The sequence below is a fragment of the Arachis ipaensis genome, chromosome B9, assembly GCF_059453495.1.
Source record: "Arachis ipaensis isolate K30076 ecotype BB chromosome B9, ASM5945349v1, whole genome shotgun sequence".
Lineage (NCBI taxonomy): Eukaryota > Viridiplantae > Streptophyta > Magnoliopsida > Fabales > Fabaceae > Arachis > Arachis ipaensis.
Genome location: NC_142444.1, coordinates 138,696,991 through 138,708,219, shown reverse-complemented (window position 1 = coordinate 138,708,219; position 11,229 = coordinate 138,696,991). Strand labels below are relative to the sequence as shown.

At 38.0% G+C, this 11,229-nt stretch overlaps 1 non-coding gene across 1 annotated transcript; it reads right to left on the bottom strand.

Moving 5' to 3' along the window:
• Window positions 1-10,854: 10,854 nt before the first annotated feature.
• On the bottom strand, window positions 10,855-10,958 carry LOC148546523 (small nucleolar RNA R71). The gene has a single exon (XR_015901469.1). It is a non-coding gene; the product is annotated as a small nucleolar RNA R71 (small nucleolar RNA).
• Between the last annotated feature and the right edge of the window lie 271 nt (window positions 10,959-11,229).

Genomic DNA, 11,229 nt, shown 5'->3' with positions numbered 1-11,229 from the left:
CAAAATGCCTAGTGAGGAAGGAAAACTGGCATTTAAATGCCAGCCAGGGTACCTGGCTGGGCGTTTAACACCAGGATAGCAGCAAGGAGGTAATTTTGTTTTCAATTCAAATCTTTTTCAATTTTGAAAGTTTTAAAACTAATTTTTCAAAATCTTATCTTTTTCATATCCTCTCTTATCAATCATATCTTTTTCAAAATCAAATCTTTTAAATTATTTTTCAATATTTTCGAAAATCCTTGCTACAATTAATGATTTGATTCAAAAATTTCAAGTTGTTACTTGCTTATTAAGAAAGATTCAATATTTGAATTTTAGAATCATATCTTTTAAATTTCTTGTTAGTCAAGTAATTAATTTCAAATCATATCATTAATTTAAAATCTTTTCAAATTGTTTTTCAATCATACCTTCTCAATCACATCTTTTTCAAAATAATTTTCAATCATATCTCTTTGATTGCTAATTTCAAAATCTTTTTCAAAATCACTTGACCACTTTCTCACTATTAATTTTCGAAAAACATCAACCGTTTTTTCAAAAGTCCTTTTAATTAATTTAAATTTTTAATTTTGTTTTCGAAAATTCTTCTTCCTCCTCACCTTTTTCTATTTAAGGACTACACTCCTCCTCAATTAGCAATTCGGACTATCTCTCCTTCTTCATATGTTTGAATTCTTACATACCTACCTCATCCCTCTGTTCCTATTTTCCTCTGACACCTCAAGGAATCTCTATACTGTGACATAGAGGATTCCATACTTTCTTGTTCTCTTTTCTTTCATATGAGCAGGAACAAAGACAAAGGTATTCTTGTTGAAGCTGATCTTGAACCTGAAAGGACCTTGAAGAGGAAGCTAAGAGAAGCTAAAGCACAACTCTCTAGAGAGGACTTGACAGAAATTTTCGAAAAGGAAGAAGACATGGCAGCCGAAAATAACAACAATGCCAACAATGCAAAGAAGATGCTTGGTGACTTCACTGCACTCTCTTCTGACTTCTGTGGAAGGAGCATCTCAATTCCTGCAATTGGAGCAAACAACTTTGAGCTTAAGCCTCAATTAGTTTCTCTGATGCAGCAGAATTGCAAGTATCATGGACTTCTATTGGATGATCCTCATCAGTTTCTAGCTAAAATTCTTGCAAATCTGTGACACTGTCAAGACCAATGGGGTTGACCCTGAGCTCTACAGACTTATGCTTTTCCCCTTTGAAGTAAGAGACAGAGTGATGAGCGGATAATTTATATGCTATTTGGCATTGTTTTTAGGTAGTTTTCGGTATGTTTTAGTTACTTTTTATTATATTTTTATTAGTTTTTAAATAAAAATCACATTTCTAGACTTTACTATGAGTTTGTGTATTTTTCTATGATTTCAAGTATTTTCTAGCTGAAATTGAGGGACCTGAGCAAAAATCTGATTCAGAGGCTAAAAAAGGACTGCAGATGCTGTTGGATTCTGACCTCCCTGCACTCAAAATAGATTTTTTGGAGCTAAAGAATCCCAATTAGCGCGCTCTCAATTGCGTTGGAAAGTAGACACCCTGGGCTTTCCAGCAATATATAATAGTCTATACTTTGCCTGAGTTTTGATAACGAAAACTGGCGTTTAAACACCAACTTTCTACTCTATTCTGGCGTTAAACGCCAGAACTGGCATAAAAGCTGGAGTTAAACGCCTAAACTGGCACTAGAGCTGGCGTTTAACTCCAAGAAAAGTCTCTACATGTGAAAACTTCAATGCTCAGCCCAAGCACACACCAAGTGGGCCCGGAAGTGGATTTCTGCATTAATTACTTATTTCTGTAAACCCTAGGCTACTAGTTCATTATAAATAGGACCTTTTACTATTGTATTTTGATATCTCTGGAACACATTATGTAACTTTTACGTTCTGAGACCTCCATGGGAGGCTGGCCACTCGGCCATGTCTACCCTATTTTCACTTATGTATTTTCAATGGTGGAGTTTCTACACCCCATAGATTAAGGTGGGGAGCTCTGCTGTTCCTCATGAATTAATGCAAAGTACTACTGTTTTCTATTCAATTCAAGCTTATTCTTAATCCAAGATATTCACTCGCACTTCAACATGATGAATGTGATGATCCGTGACACTCGTCATCATTCTCACCTATGAACGCGTGCTTGACAACCACCTCCGTTCTATCTGCAATAGCTTGAGTGCATATCTCTTGGGTTTCTAATCTAAGATTAGAACCTTCGTGGTATAGGCTAGAATTATTGGCGGCCATTCTTGAGATCCGAAAAGTCTAAACCTTGTCTGTGGTATTCCGAGTAGGATCTAGGATGGGATGACTGTGAGGAGCTTCAAACTTGCGAGTGTTGGGCGTAGTGACAGATGCAAAAGGATTAATGGATCCTATTCCAATATGAGTGAGAACCGACAGATGATTAGCCGTGCGGTGACAGCGCATTTGGACCATTTTCACTGAGAGGACGGACGGTAGCCATTGACAACGGTGATCCCCAACATACAGCTTGCCATGGAAGGGAGTATGAATGATTGGATGAAGGCAATAGGAAAGCAGAGGTTCAGATGGAACAAAGCATCTTCATACGCTTATCTGAAATCCCACCAATGAATTACATAAGTACTTCTATCTTATTTTCTGTTTTAATTATATTTCAATTATCAAAATCCCATAACCATTTGAATCTGCCTGACTGAGATTTACAAGGATAACCATAGCTTGCTTCAATCCGACAATCTCCGTGGGATCGATCCTTACTCACGTAAGGTATTACTTGGACGACCCAGTGCACTTGCTGGTCTGCTGCACGGAGTTGTGTGAAAAGTGTACGATCACGATTCCGTGTACCATGTTTTTGGTGCCGTTGTCGGGGATTGTTCGAGTTTGGACAACTGACAGTTCATCTTGTTGCTCAGATTAGGTAATTTTATTTTAATTTTAAGCTTTTTTTCATTTTTTTTATTGTCGAAAAATTTTCAAAAAAATAAATTATTCTATGACTTCAGAATTTTAAGAAGGAATTCTAGAGTTTCATGATGATCTGTTGAAGTTTGGCTGGCCGTGAAGCCATGTCTAATCTTTTGGACCGAGGTTTCAACTTATCATCACAAGAGCTTGTTGATTTCTATCAATCTTGCTGTTGAATGTAATGATCTGCTAAAGCTTGGCTGGCCATTGGCCATGTCTAGTGTTTTGGACCGGAGCTTTCACTAAAAGCTTGGCTGGCTAGTAAGTCATGTCTAATTCCTGGACCGGAGTTTTAGACTAACATTGCATGATTCCTGGAATTCTCATTAAAAATTTTGAATTCCTTATTTTCTCTTTTTCCAATTAATTTTCGAAAAATTATAAAAAAAAAATAAAATCATAAAATAAAAAATAATGTGTTTCTTGTTTGAGTCTAGTGGCTATTTCTAAGTTTGGTGTCTTGCATATTTTTAATTTTCTTGCATTTTTTGAATATATGCATTATGTCCTTCAATGATCTTCAAGTCGTTCTTGATGATTTTATTGGGTCTGATCTTTAAATTTTCTTGTTTTGTATCTTTTGTTGTTTTTCATATGCATTTTCAATTTGTTAGTGTCTCCAATATGAAAATTTCTAAGTTTGGTGTCTTGCATGCATTGTTTATCTGATCTTAGTTCTCCATGATTAGTTTCATTTTGTTGTTTTTCATCATTAAAAAAATTCAAAAAAAAAATTTCAAAATTTTGTCTTTTCAAGTCAATAATACAGAGAATTGAAGATTCAGAACATTCAGCAGAGGAATTACAGAGAAAAGCTGGGCGTTCAAAACGCCTAGTGAAGAAGGAAAACTGGCGTTTAAACGCCAGCCAGGGTACCTGGCTGGGCGTTAAACACCCAAAAGGGTAGTATTTTGGGCGTTAAATTCAAATTTTCATAATTTTTCAAAATCAAATCCTTCCCATTTTTCTCTCACTATTTTCGAAAATCCTTGCTACCAATTAATGATTTGATTCAAAAATTTCAAGTTTGTTACTTCTTTGTTAAGAAAGGTTCAATATTTGAATTTTAGAATCATATCTTTTAAATTTTTTGTTAGCCAAGTCATTCATTTTAAAAATAAAATATTTTTAAATTGTTTTTCAATCATATCTTCTCAATCATATCTTCTCAATCACATCTTTTTCAAAATAATTTCCAATCATATCTTTTTGATTGCTAATTTCAAAATCTTTTTCAAAACCACTTAACCACTTTCTCACTTTTAATTTTCGAAAACCATCAACCATTTTTTTTAATTTTCTTTTAATTAATTTAATTTTTTTGTTTTCGAAAATTCTTCTCCATCCTCACCTTTTTCTATTTAAGACTAACACTTCTCCTCTATTAGCAATTCGGACTCACTCCCTCTCTATAAGTTTGAATTCTTCTCTCTACCTCATCCTTCTATTCTTCTTTTCCTCTGACACCTCAAGGAATCTCTATACTGTGACATAGAGGATTCCATACTTTCTTGTTCTCTTTTCTTTCATATGAGCAGGAACAAGGACAAAGGCATTCTTGTTGAAACTGATCCTGAACCTGAAAGGACCTTGAAGAGAAAGCTAAGTGAAGCTAAAGCACAACTCTCTGGAGAGGACATAACAGAAATTTTCGAAAAGGAAGCAGACAAAACAAACATGGCCAAACCCAACAACAATGGTGGAGATGTAAGAAAGATGCTTGGTGACTTCACTGCACCCTCTTCTGACTTCTGTGGAAGGAGCATCTCAATTCTTGCAATTAGAGCAAACAACTTTGAGCTTAAGCCTCAATTAGTTTTTCTGATGCAGCAGAATTGCAAGTATCATGGACTTCCATTGGAAGATCCTCATCAGTTTTTAGCTGAATTCTTGTAAATCTGTGACACTGTCAAGACCAATGGGGTTGATCCTGAGGTCTACAAACTCATGCTTTTCCCCTTTACAGTAAGAGACAGAGCTAGGACATGGTTGGACTCACAACCTAAAGAAAACCTGAACTCTTGGGAAAAGCTGGTCAATGCCTTCTTAGCAAAGTTCTTTCCACCTCAAAAATTGAGTAAGCTTAGAGTGAAAGTCCAAACCTTCAGACAGAAGGAAGGCGAATCCCTCTATGAAGCTTGGGAAAGAGACAAGCAATTGATCAGAAGGTGTCCTTCTGGCATGCTTTCAGAATGGAGCGTCATATGCATATTCTATGATGGTCTGTCTAAACTGTCCAAGATGTCATTGGACAACTCTACTGGTGAATCTCTTCATCTGAAGAAGATGCCTGAAGAAGCCCAGGAACTTATTAAAATGGTTGCAAATAACCAATTTATGTACACTTCTAAAAGAAATCCTGTGAACAACGGGACAACTCAGAAGAAAGGAGTTCTTGAGATTGATACTCTGAATGCCATATTGGCTGAGAACAAAATATTGACTCAGCAAGTCAATATGATTTCTCAGAGTCTGTCTAAAATGCAAGCTGCATCAGGCAGTACTAAGGAGGCTTCCTCTGAAGAAGAAGCTTATGATCCTGAGAATCCTGCAATGGCAGAGGTAAATTACATGGGAGAACCTTATGGAAACACCTATAATCCTTCATGGAGAAATCATCCAAATCTCTCATGGAAGGACCAAAAGAAGCCTCAACAAGGCTTCAACAACAATAATGGTGGAAGAAATAGGTTTAGCAATAGCAAGCCTTTTCCATCATCTTCTTAGTAATAAACAGAGAATTCTGAGCAGAGTCTCTCTAGCTTAGCAGCCATAGTCTCTGATCTATCTAAAACCACACTAAGTTTCATGACTGAAACAAGGTCCTCCATTAGAAATTTGGAGGCACAGGTGGGTCAGCTGAGTAAGAAAGTTACTGAAATCCCTCTCAGTACTCTCCCAAGCAATAAAGAAGAAAATCCAAAAAGAGAGTGCAAGGCCATAAACATGTCCCACACGGCCGAACCTGTAGAGGAGGGAGAGGCAGTGATTTCCACTGAGAAAGACATCAATGGACGCCCACTGGCCTCCAAGGAGTTCCCTAATGAGGAACCAAAGGAATCTGAGGCTCATATAGAGACCATAGAGATTCCACTAAACTTACTTCTGCCATTTATGAGCTCTGATGAGTACTCTTCCTCTGAAGAAGATGAAGATATTGCTGAAGAGCAAGTTGCTCAATATCTTGGAGCAATCATGAAGCTGAATGCCAAGTTGTTTGGTAATGAGACTTGGGAGAATGAACCTCCATTGCTCATCAATGAATTGAATACCTTAGTTAGGCAGAAATTACCTCAGAAGAAACCGGACCCTGGAAAGTTCTCAATACTTTGTACCATAGGCACCATGACATTTGAGAAGGCTCTGTGTGACTTGGAGTCAAGTATAAACCTCATGCCCCTCTCTGTAATGGATAAACTAGGGATCCTTGAGGTGCAAGCTACAAGAATCTCACTAGAGATGGCCGACAATTCAAGGAAACAGGCTTATAGACTTGTAGAGGATGTCTTGGTAAAGGTTGAAGGCCCTTACATCCCTGCTGATTTCATAATCCTGGAAACTGGAAAGAATATGGATGAATCCATCATCCTTGGCAAACCCTTCCTAGCCACAGCAAAAGCTGTGATTGATGTTGACAGAGGAGAGTTGGTCCTTCAAGTGAATGAGGACTACCTTGTGTTTAAGGCTCAAGGATCTCCCTCTGTAACCATGGAGAGGAAGTATGAAAAGATTTTCACAAGGCAGAGTCAAACAGAGCCCCCACATTCAAACTATAAGTTTGGTGTTGGGAGGCCATCATCATGCTCTGAGTATCTGTGAGGCTCCATGAGAGCCCACTGTCAAGCTATTGACATTAAAGAAGCGCTTATTAGGAGGCAACCCAATTTTATTCAATTATATCTATTTATTTTCCATTGTTATTTTATATTTTCTTTAGGTTGATGATCATGCAAAGTCACAAAAACAACTGAAAAAGAAAAAATAGAATAAAAAATAGCATTAAAAATAGCACACCCTGGAGGAGAAGCTTACTGGCGTTTAAACGCCAGTAAGGGTAGCAGAATGGGCGTTAAATGCCCAGTCTGGCACCATTCTGGGCGTTTAACGCCAGAAAAGGGCAACAAGCTGGCGTTTAATGCCAGAAAGGGAAGAAAAGCTGGCGTTAAACACCAGAAATGGGCAGCAACCTGGCGTTTAACGCCAGGATTGGCACTCCAAGGGGGGTTTACACGCCAACATGGTGCAGGGATGAGAAATTCTTGACACCTCAAGATCTGTGGACCCCACAGGATCCCCACCTACCTCAACTCTTTCTCTTCTTCACACCTTTCCATAATACCCTTTTCCAAATACCCCTCACCAATCACCTCTATTTCTCTTCCCCATCACCTCTTCACCAATCACCTCCACCCACTCTTCCCCAAAAACCCCACCCACCTTACAATTCAAAATTCAAATCCTTTCCCTTCCAAAATCCAACCCCTAATATACGAACCCTACCCCTCTCTCCATCTCCTCCATTTTCTTCTTCTTCTACTCCCTTCTTTCTTCTTTTGCTCGAGGACGAGCAAACCTTCTAAGTTTGGTGTGGTAAAAGCGTTGCTTTTTGTTTTTCCATAACCATTTATGGCACCTAAGGCTAGAGAAACCTCTAGAAAGAGGAAAGGGAAGGCAATTGCTTCCACCTCCAAGTCATGGGACATGGAGAGATTCATCTCAAAAGCCCATCACTAGAAAAGGATGGAGCAAACAAGAGAACCCACTCATGGACCTCAACAAGAGCATGAGAAAATTCCTCATCATGAAATCCCTGAGATGCCTTAAGGGATGCATTTTCCTCCACACAACTATTGGGAGAAAATTAACACCTCCCTAGGAGAATTAAGTTCCAAAATGGGACAACTAAGGATGGAACACCAAGAGCATTCCATCCTTCTCCATGAAATTAGAGAAGACCAAAGAGCCATGAAGGAGGAGCAACAAAGGCAAGGAAGAAACATTGAGGAGCTAAAGCACTCCATAAGATCTTCAAGAGGAAGAACTAGCCGCCATCACTAAGGTGGACCCGTTCTTTAATCTTCTTGTTCTTATTTTTCTGTTTTTCAAAAATTATGCTTTATGTTTTGTCTATGTTTGTGTCTTATTACATGATCATTAGTGTCTTAGTGTCCATGCCTTAAAGCTATGAATGTCCTATGAATCCTTCACCTTTCTTAAATGAAAAAAAATGTTTTCTAAAAAAGAAAAAGAAGTACATGAATTTTGAATTTTAAAATAGTTTAATTATTTTGACGTGGTGGCAATACTTTTTGTTTTTTTTGAATGAATGCTTGAACAGTGCATATTTTTGATAGTTAAATTTATGAATGTTAAAATTGTTGGCTCTTGAAAGAATGATGAAAAAGGATAAATGTTATTGATAATATGAAAAATCATAAAATTAATTCTTGAAGCAAGAAAAAGCAGTGAAAAGCTTGCGAAAAAAAAAGAGAAAAGAAAAAGAAAGAAAAAGAAAAAGCAAGCAGAAAAAGCCAATAGCCCTTTAAACCAAAAGGCAAGGGTAAAATAAAAAGGATCCAAGGCTTTGAGCATCAGTGGATAGAAGGGCCCACAGGAATAAAATCCGGGCCTAAACGGCTAAACCAAGCTGTCCCTAACCATGTGCTTGTGGCGTGACGGTGTCAAGTGAAAAGCTTGAGACTGAGCGGTTCAAGTCGTGGTCCAAGGCAAAAGAGTGTGCTTAAGAGCTCTGGACACCTCTAATTAGGGACTCTAGAAAAGCTGAGTCAGAATCTGAAAAGGTTCACCCAGTTATGTGTCTGTGGCATTTATGTATCCGGTGGTAATATTGGAAAACAAAATGCTTAGGGTCACGGCTAAGACTCATAAAGTAGCTGTGTTCAAGAATCAACATACTGAAATAGGAGAATTAATAACACTATCTGAATTCTAAGTTCCTATAGATGCCAATCATTCTGAACTTCAAAGGATAAAGTGAGATGCCAAAACTGTTCAGAAGCAAAAAGCTAAGAGCCCCACTCATCTAGTTAAGACTGATCTTCATAGATGTTTTCGGAATTTATTGTATATTCTCTTCTTTTTATCCTACTTTGTTTTTAGTTTTTTGGGGACAAGCAACAATTTAAGTTTGGTGTTGTGATGAGCGGATAATTTATACGCTTTTTGGCATTATTTTTAGGTAGTTTTCAGTATGTTTTAGTTACTTTTTATTATATTTTTATTAGTTTTTAAATAAAAATCACATTTATGGACTTTACTATGAGTTTGTGTGTTTTTCTGTGATTTCAGGTATTTTTTGGCTGAAATTGAGGGACCTGAGCAAAAATCTGATTCAGAGGCTGAAAAAGGACTGCAGATGCTATTGGATTCTGACCTCCCTGCACTCGAAATGGATTTTCTGGAGCTACAGAAGCCCAATTGGCACGCTCTCAATTGCGTTGGAAAGTAGACATTTTGGGCTTTCCAGAAATATATAATAGTATATACTTTGCCCGAGATTTGATAATGCAAACTGGCGTTTAAACGCCAACTTTCTACCATATTCTGGCGTTAAACGCCAGAACTGGAATAAAAGCTGGAGTTAAACGCCCAAACTGGCACCAAAGCTGGCGTTTAACTCCAAGAAAAGTCTGTACATGTGAAAGCTTCAATGCTCAGCCCAAGCAAACACCAAGTGGGCCCAAAAGTGGATTTTTGCATTAATTACTTATTTCTGTAAACCCTAGGCTACTAGTTTATTATAAATAGAACCTTTCACTATTGTATTTTCATCTTTGGATCATCTCTAGAACACATTATGTAGTTTTTATGTTCTGAGACCTCCATGGAAGGCTGGCCAATCGGCGATGTCTACCCTATTTTCACTTATGTATTTTCAACGGTGGAGTTTCTACACCCTATAGATTAAAGTGTGGAGCTCTGCTGTTCCTCATGAATTAATACAAAGTACTACTATTTTCTATTCAATTCAAGCTTATTCTTATTCCAAGATATTCACTCGCACTTCAACATGATGAATGTGATGATCCGTGATACTCATCATCATTCTCACCTATGAACGCGTGCCTGACAACCACCTCCGTTCTATCTGCAATAGCTTGAGTGCATATCTCTTGGGTTTCTAATATAAGATTAGAACCTTCGTGGTATAGGCTAGAATTATTGGCGGCCATTCTTGAGATCCAAAAAGTCTAAACCTTGTCTGTGGTATTCCGAATAGGATCTGGGATGGGATGACTGTGACGAGCTTCAAACTCGCGAGTGTTGGGCGTAGTGACAGACACAAAAGGATCAATGGATCTTATTCCAACATGAGTGAGAACCGACATATGATTATCTGTGCGGTGACAGCACATTTGGACCATTTTCACTGAGAGGACGGACGGTAGCCATTGACAACGGTGATCCCCCCAACATACAGCTTTCCATGGAAGGGAGTATGAATGATTGGATGAAGGCAATAGGAAAGCAGAGGTTCAGAAGGAACAAAGCATCTTCATACGCTTATCTGAAATCCCACCAATGAATTACATAAGTACTTCTATCTTATTTTCTTTTTTAATTATATTTCAATTATCAAAACCCTATAACCATTTGAATCTGCTTGACTGAGATTTACAAGGATGACCATAGCTTGCTTCAAGCCGACAATCTCTGTGGGATCGACCCTTACTCACGTAAGGTATTACTTGGATGACCCAGTACACTTGCTGGTCAGCTGCACGGAGTTGTGTAAAAAGTGTGCGATCATGATTCCGTGTACCACAGAGCTAGGACTTGGTTAGACTCACAACCTAAAGAAAGCCTGAACTCTTGGGAAAAGCTGGTCAATGCCTTCTTGGCAAAGTTCTTTTCACCTCAAAAATTGAGTAAGCTTAGAGTGGAAGTCCAAACCTTCAGACAGAAGGAAGACGAATCCCTCTATGAAGCTTGGGAAAGATACAAGCAATTGATCAGAAGGTGTCCTTCTGGCATGCTTTCAGAATGGAGCATCATATGCATATTCTATGATGGTCTATCTTTTTAAATGTCCAATATGTCATTGGACAACTCTGCTGGTGGATCTCTTCATCTGAAGAAGACGCCTAAAGAAGCCCAAGAACTCATTGAAATGGTTGCAAATAACCAATTCATGTACACTTCTAAAAGAAATCCTGTGAATAATGGGACAACTCAGAAGAAAGGAGTTCTTGAGATTGATACTCTGAATGCCATATTGGCTCAGAACAAAATATTGACTCAGCAA